The 8,742-nt window shown below is 41.2% G+C and overlaps 1 non-coding gene across 1 annotated transcript; it reads left to right on the plus strand.

The window, feature by feature from the left end:
• Positions 1 to 3,027: 3,027 nt before the first annotated feature.
• On the plus strand, positions 3,028 to 3,146 carry LOC145391564 (5S ribosomal RNA). Its single transcript, XR_013895882.1, has one exon. It is a non-coding gene; the product is annotated as a 5S ribosomal RNA (ribosomal RNA).
• The last annotated feature ends 5,596 nt before the right edge of the window (positions 3,147 to 8,742 follow it).

Consider the following 8,742-nt stretch of genomic DNA (forward strand, 5'->3'; position numbering starts at 1 on the left):
TCATTATTTTATTTTTTTTCTGGGTCCCCTTTTTTCAATAAGGGCTAAGGTGTTGCCCCCCAGGTAGAGGACTTAGGTTTAGAGCATGGAGCACTTTATTACCGGATGCCCTTCCTGATGTCTACCAATGACCCTCAGGTGGACTCGAATCTCCGACCCTTCAGCCAGAGTGCTCTAACCCACTGAGCCATGGCTGCTACACCACTGGGATGATGGAAGAGCGCCACCTCTCCCAGCAGGGTGACTCGGGCAGGGCGCGAACTCTCAATCCTTCGGTTTCAAGTCAGGCACTCTACCACTGAGCCACCCTACCCCCAAAAAGGGCCACACAACCAGGATTGAACTCAAGTCACCCCTGCTGGCATCTCAGGTGCAAATAAAGTAAGTTATACATCCTCAAGCTGATGGGGTGAAGGAAAATATGGCTAAACCGTGTTGCTATGAGAAAAATAAAAATTAAATGACCTGTACCCCTATTAGTTGGGAAGTTTCAGTTATCTGTTTTGCAGTCAGGCTTTGTTAAAACATTGTTCTGTACTCAAGTCAGTATCATCATCATCATCATCACCATCATCATGTCTTTCCCAGTCATAAGAGGGTGTGAGGAAAGAATCATTACCCACGATTCTAACCTCTTGGTATAACTGTAGTAATTTCTTTTGTTTTGTAACCTGTATTGGTTTTTGCAAGGGGAACAAAAAATTTGGGAAGATTCTGTTTGCTTCTCTCCTAATATATATATATATATATATATCTATCGCCAGACGCCATAATCCCGTAAGGGGTGGCCATTTGACTTTTGATTTAGTTGTTTTACGGGGAGGGGCACTAACCCTCTACCAACCCACTTGTTGACACGTAGGGAACACGTATGGTTTGGTTATATGGTTACCACCCAGTGTTGTAAATGGTTTCCTGGCTTACATGAAACCATTTGGCTTGTCACTCAATGTAAAGCCACCTGTAAAGGAAAGAAAAGCAATAAGAAGTGACAGGAAAGATGGGAGAAATAGGAAGAGAGGAGGGCAGGCACAGAAAAAGAATGATAAAGGCTAAGTAGGCAGCACTACATCAAGTGAGTGGATGATGGTCGCCACCACCTACCACAAGATATATATACAGTAATCACTCCAATATCCGGATCAATAGAGCCATCGATAGGTTCGGATATTGGTTTTGTCCGGATATTGGGCCCCAGCTTATGGACTTGTACTTACGGACCCTAACACAGAGAAACACCTATACAACTCCCTCCGGACATGCATAGCACCTATTTAACACCCAAATCACACCAATAAGGCACATAAATGACTGAAATAAATGCAATAGACACATAAAATGTGGGTTTAGAAGTATGTTCATACATTAATAAACATTCTGGTACTTATGGACTCTAACCGAACCTAACCTAACCGAACCTAACCGAACTCTGAAAAACACATTCCTACTGCACATGCATGAGGTAAGTTTAGTATGGAAAGAAGTACAGTATGACACTTTCTGGTAAGTATAGTATGGGAAAAAATACAATATGAAACATTCTGGTAAATATAGTATGGAAAATAGTACAACATGAAACATTTTGGCTACTTACAGCAAGTCCCTGGCCACCTCGATGAATAACCGCCTCCTCTCGGACTCTGACAGTAAGAACGATTTCCTGAAGCACTGTGCACTACATCCTCTTCCTGAAGTCTTGCACTGAACCTTAGTCACCTAACACATCAGAAGTCTAGTTATCTTTTCACAGTGTTCACTTTAGTCCAAATAATGTTCCATTAAATTTAAGTGTTGCACATTAACTTTTCCCAAGCCATGGCGAAGAGCGTAGGTCTTGTCGCGGTGAGAGACAGGCGGGAAGTGGGGAGGATGCAGCGGCGCTCTATCGGACGTCGGAGGAATGACGAACCAAAACAATGCTCTCACGCGGCGCGCGCGGCAAGTTCAAATTACGGACGGCAAAAAATCGATTTTTTTTCCAATTTTTTTGGATTTTCGGACCATTTTGGGAATGTTTGATCCCAGGACGATAAGGTTCGGTTAGTGGGGATGTTCGGTTATTGGGCGTCCGGATATTAGAGGGATTACTGTATATATATATATATATAAAATAATAATTTGGTTTTACGCCAGGTATCCCCGAAGGGCTAAGGCGTTGCCCCTGGGTAGAGGACTTTTGGACTGGAGCGTGTAGCATTTTATGACCGGATGCCCTTCCTGATGTCTACCAATGACCCTTGGGTGGATTCGATCCTCCGACCCTTCGGTCAGAGCGGAGCGCTCTAACCCACTGAGCCACGGCTGCTACATATATATATATATATATATATATAAACACCTGTATATAGTTACAACGGACAATTTGTTGTAAGTGTTTGTGAAGTCAGGCCAGTTGTACAGGCAGTTCTTTTGAGAAGTCAGGAATGCATTCCAGATGATGGTGTTGATGTGGTGATCTTTGTTTATTTATTATAATTATTTGTTCCCCATACAGGAGCTGCAGATGTTGACAAATGAACCAGGAAAGGACAAGATGAATGGAAATGAACAAATGTTGAAACTTGGCCAAAAATGAAGAATGATCATGCAGATCAAGAAAATGTCAACCAAAGTTGTGGTCTTAGACATCAAGAGGACATCATTGACATTTCTTCTTGCTACCCCCAGCAGTACAGTTGGGGACCTGGATGTAAATTTGATGGTCATGTTACATTTTAGGGAAAAGTGAGACATAGCAAAAATTGGTTTACCTAAATGACCCTGGATGTAAAGTTGATTGTTGTACAGTATGTTGTAGGCTGGGGAGAACTTGAGACGTGGTAAAAATTTGATTGTCTGCCTTAGTGACCCTCATGACAGTAAAACTGGGGACCTGGATATAAATTCTATGGTAGTACTGTATCTCATAGTCTAGGGAAAGAGTGAGATACAACAAAAACTGGTTGTCTGCCATAGTGACCCTCTTGTAGTAGAAATCCAGAGGTCATCTCCTGTTTTTTGCAGTTTAGATTTTGCTAGCTTTGATTATTCACAGGCCATGCCACGTTGAGTACACCGCTTCCCGTCCGATCAGCGAAGTTAAGCAACGTTGGGTCTGGTTAGTACTTGGATGGGTGACCGCCTGGGAACACCAGATGCTGTTGGCATCCCTACATGTCAAGTGGGGTTGGTGGAGGATTAGTGCCCCTCCCTGTAAAACAATTAACTCTAAGCCCTTGACCACCCCGTTTGGGATACATGGCGTCTGGCAATGGATGGATGGATGGAGTACATCACAAAGTACAATAGTTTAAGGTGTATTTAGAGATGATGTAACTGCCTTTGTCGTTAAATCATCTGCATTTATACTTCAGTCAAGCATGTTCTAATGTCTGTTTATAATCTGGGGCACTATGAAGACTGAATGTTTTTCAGGCAGTCACATAGTTATGTTATGGCTGAGGGGGCTTGTTGAGATGGCTTTTATTGGTTGCAGATTTTTGAAATTCAAAGGTGTCAGTTAACTTTCAACTGCAAAAAACAAGGGATGACTACAAGCTTAACCCTTCTTGCTACTATCAGGCAGTTTTATTTTATTAAGATTCCCTTAGTGAGACAGACCATAATACAGTTGATATTTTGTGTGGACAGAAAATTAAACCAAGTGACAAATCAGCAGATTATATCCCGACAGTAACTGAAAACTGCTAGGAAAAAATGAAATCTGAAATCTGTATTATGATTTGTACAGTGTGACAACCTGGGCCACGACTGTATGTAGTTGTAACTGAGAGTTTTCTGCCAGAGTGATAATTGTGTGGCTATAACATTTTATTTTAGATTAACTTGGCCTATCATTGTCATCTTTCCATTTTGAATATTGAGCCATAGCAATAGATTAATTATAGAATTTGATGCTAGTCACAGAGCTGTGTTATGGAATGGATGAAGAGTCAAGGCAGTGTCATATTATGTCATTGAGCTGTGTAAAGAGACCGCAAAAGGACAAAAATTTGGGCCAAGTTAAAGTTGAAAGAACTATAGTTATCAAGCTTGTAGCCACATATCATTCTTATGTTAGGAAGGATGTGTCGTAGTGAAGGGGTTAATGAGTGCTAGATCCAACTTCTTCAGCTCAGGAAGTTTCTTCTACACTGAAACATCTCTGAAAGCAGCAAGAATTTAAAAACTACATCCTTAGAGTTTAACAGGATAATATTTTAATTTTATCCTTTTTGCTGCCAGATGATTTTAATCAGAGTTGGAGAGCACCCAGTAGTTAAGGGCTAATGAGGTCTGTATCTTACCCTTCCAGTTCAAAGTGCTCAATAAAATCATCTGAACATGCATATAAAGTCATCAAAATGAAGGGATTAACTTCCTCAGTACAGTAACACACTTTGTTTTTAATTCTTGCTATCCCCACAGTACACCATTCACTGCAGGAAGGATCAATGGAGTGTTTTACCTGATGGAACTGGGTCACAGCCACAACTTGAGTACGAAGTCATGGGTGTCTGCAGTGTGATTAGCCTCAGTTATGAGTTAGGAATGAGCCTCAGGTTACTTGTCAAATCAGCCTCCATTTTGATTACACTTGGCTGTCAACTGAGTTGAAAAGATTGAGGGATTAGTGTCAGGTAAGTAATGATGTGATTACTGAAGGCTTAATCTTATTCCTTCATGTTGAAAAATTTCTGTTCACCTGACAGAAATCTGGGGATAACACAATAAATACAAATGTAGGCCTTATCCAACTTCTCCAGATTGAAAACTCTCTGGTAAACTGAATATAATTATCCTGAGATGACAAGAATAAAATAAACAAGACATCATAGTCAAGTAGTTAACCTCTTCAGTATGATGACAAATTGCAATCTCAGACTTCATTCAGCTTAGGTGTAATCTCTAGTAGCCAAATGGTTAGTGAAGGTTTTATGTAACCCACCCAGTTTGAAAAATCTCCCTTAAGTTAAATAAGCCCATCTGAAGGTAGCACAAATAATTATAAAAAGGTTTCATCATACTGTAGTAGGAATAGTAGAGCAACCCCTGTCAATCTGACTGATCAGACCCATTTCCCACAGGCAAGCAGTTGCCTCAATAGGGCTGTTCCATGTGGTGAACCGATGTTCCCTTGCAGTGGTAAATGCCTCACCTCGGCGAGATGTGAGGAATAGTGTGCAGGTTTGGTTCATAGATGGGTGCCACATGTGCGTCTTTCCACCCAATTAACATGGGCACCATAGCACGATCCGTGTCATTATTTGGTTAAATGGTTATGACGCAGCATTGTAAATAGTTTACTGGGTTACAAGAAAACACTAGGCTTGTCTGTCAGTGTGGTCACCTAATGAAAAAATAGGCAGCACTACATCAGGTGAGTGGATGATGGTCACCAGCACCTACCAATAATATAGGGGTTAAAAACATAGATACTCAGAATTTTTTAGAGGTCCATTCTTTTCAAAGTCATCATTTCTCATCTTGTATGTATTTAACCTTCTTGTGGCTGTAACGTCTCTTTGGCAGTACAGGTATTTTATTCCAGCTATTGCAAGATGTTTATGTTCCTGAGAGTGAGTAAAAGAGGCTGAGAATATTAGTACTGGTGCCATAATTATGTCATATTTTATTCTGTTCAGTGATGGATGAATTATTATACAGTATTCAGCCAAGAGTGAGTCACTAGAGCCCAAATGTTAATACTTTTACACGTAATCCCTTCATGGCTGGGTCAGCGTTGATATTCTATTCCAACTAATGCCAGATGATCATATTCAGCTAAAAAGTGAGTCTAAGAATGAGAGTGTTAAGCATCTGTTAACCCTCATATTGTCAGGTTAAGTCTGTTAGCCTGATCTATTCCAGTTCTTGCTAGACAGACATACTCGTCTGAGAGAGGATCCAGCCCTAGAGTATTAAATAAAATTTGCAGTAATGTAGCAAAGAAAATCTTGAACTAAATAAATGTTTTAGTATTAAGAATTACTTTCATTTAGCCTCTTTGCTCTGTATGCATGTAGGAGAAGGAATTGCCCATGAATAATCATGTAGAATAATTGTAACCCCTTGAATCAGATGACATGTTTGTTTTTGGTTTGCTTTTGCAAGGGTAGCTCCAGGTATTTTACTTAGCTATGGGGAGATATCTTGTAGCAGCAGCAGTAGTAGTTGTAACTGCAAACCTAGGCTCAACTAAACATGAACCAAATGGACTGTGTGACTGAAACTGTCCTTCTGCAGACCACCATCCTTTTCTCAGCAGATAGGGAAGGAGTTGAGGGTCATTTGTATAACCAGGTAATTGAGCAGCCTGGCTCTATCAGTCCCACCACATGAAGGTGTCACTCCAGTATTGATCTTGTAGTGAATATATTAATGAATTCTGTATCTGACCTCTTCAGTTCCACAAGTCTCCCCAAAGCTGAGTAGAATTGCCAGACGGTAGCATGAACAGCATAAAAGACATCCTCAGACTGAAGGGGTTAACATGATTGAGAACTCGTATTTTATTTCCTGTGAGTACCAGGTGATTATATTCAGCTGAGAGTAGGTATAGGAACCTGAGAATGTTAATACTGTCACCATTAACCCTTTCATAATTGACACTACTAGTATTTCATTCCAGCTAACACCAGATGATTTTATTCAGCTGTGTGTCTTTTGGAGTATGGATGGGGTATATGTGCAGGAGTAGGTGAGAATGAGAGGGCAAAAGAAGAAGTGTGTATTGTTGTGAGTAAAAGATGGAAGAAAGAGAGAGTTATATATAGAAAGGAAGAGAGAGGTGAAAAAATTAGTAAGACAGTGGATGAGGAATTTGGAAGGAATTTGAGTGTTAAGTGGAAGGACTGTAAGAAAATGTTCTGGAATGAGGTGAAGAGAGTAAGACAGGATGGCAGTGAAATTAGCAGTGGAGTGAAAGACAAAAATGGTAGATTACTAGTGGAGAAGGGAGAAAAAGTGAGCAGAAGGAGAGAACACTTTAAGGAATTGTTGAACATACAAGATGGAAGTAATGCGAGTATAAGTGGCTGGGGAATGGCTGGGAGGAGGGAGGTGAGAAGTCAGGAAGAAATCAGTAGGATAGAAGTTGTGGAAGCAATGAAGAAAGTCAATTTGAGGAAAGCCCCAGGACTTGATGGAATGTGTGGTGAAATGCTGAAGTATGGAGGAGAGATAGTAATAGAATGGATGTGGCAGATGCGCAGATTGGCCTGGGAGGAAGGTAGAGTCCCGGAGGATTGGAAGTCAGGTATAATTATTCCCTCGTACAAAGGAAAAGGGGGGAAAAAGAAGTGTGTGGTATTTATAAGGGCATTTGTCTTTTTAGTGTAATAGGAAAAGTGTATGGTAGGATACTTATTGACAGAGTTAGAGAAATAACAGAGGAATTAGTTGGAGAAGAACAAGGAGGCTTTAGGAAGGAAAGAGGTTGTGTAAATCAGATATTCATTCTTAGATCTTTAGTGGAAAAGTGTCTAGAGAAGGGAAAGAAGTTGTATGTGGCCTTCATGGATTTGGAGAAAGCATATGACAAGGTGGATAGACAAGGATTGTGGAAAGTATTAAGAATATATGGAGTAGATGGGAAGTTGTTGAATGCTGTGAAGAATATGTATGATGGTGCTAAGGCTGCAGTGCGTGTGGATGATGAACTGAGTGAATTTTTCTCTTTGAAAGTTGGGTTGAAACAGGGATGTGTCATGTCTCCATGGTTGTTCAGTTTGTACATGGATGGGGTAATAAAAGAGGTACAAGGTAGGGCAGTGGATGTTGGAGTGGCCCTAGTGAGAGAGGGTAGTATTTGGAAACTCCCTGTACTGTTGTTTGCAGATGATACTGTGTTGTTGAGTGAAGACGAAGGGAAGCTGCAAGGCTCGGTGGATGAGTTTGGGAGAGTGTGTAAGAAATGGAATCTAAAGGTGAATGTAGGGAACAGCAAAGTTATGGTCTTTGAGAGGGATGAAATCAGTGAATGTACAGTGAGGTTGGATGGTGAGGAAATGGAAAATGTGAGTACGTTTAAGTACTTGGGTAGTGTGATGAGTAAGGATGGAAGTTTGGAGGGTGAAGTGCTTAAAAGGGTACAACAAGGAAGAAAGGTTGCTGGTTCTTTGAAAGCAATGATAAGAAACAGGGAAGTGAGCATGGAAGTGAAAAAATTACTACATGACAGTATTGTGATGCCAACTCTAACGTATGGAAGTGAAGCCTGAACGTTGTTGGAAGGACACAAGTCAAGAGTGAGAGCAGTGGAAATGAGTTATTTTTAAGAGGAGCCTGTGGAGTCACATGGAGAGACAGGCTGACAAATGAGGATATAAAAGAGCGTTGTGGTGTGGATGTGGATGTGACAGGAAGCGTTAGGAGGAACACACTGAGGTGGTTTGGCCATGTGGAGAGGACGGAGGGTGAGAGACTGACAAGGAGAGTGTGTGTGAGTGAGGTGGAGGGGGGGAGAGGGAGGGGGAGGCCGAGGATGAGATGGAGGGATGGAGTGGAGAGGTATATGAGAGAAGGGCGTGTGAGTTGGGAGCAGGGCAGTGAAATGGCGGAGGACAGGGCGATGTGGAGGCGATTTGTTTGTGGCCACCCCGTACTGGATTAAGGCGTCTGACAATAGATAGATAATGTCTTTGGAACATGAGACTGTTAATACTATAGAATAGATATTTGCAACTGATGAATATTCCTAGCCCTGTTTCAGCATAGTTAATGAACAGATGTAGTCAAATTAGAGGGAAAATCATTTACAGT

This window comes from Coenobita brevimanus, chromosome 18, assembly GCF_032717465.1.
Source record: "Coenobita brevimanus isolate Jiangsu-jjx chromosome 18, ASM3271746v2, whole genome shotgun sequence".
Lineage (NCBI taxonomy): Eukaryota > Metazoa > Arthropoda > Malacostraca > Decapoda > Coenobitidae > Coenobita > Coenobita brevimanus.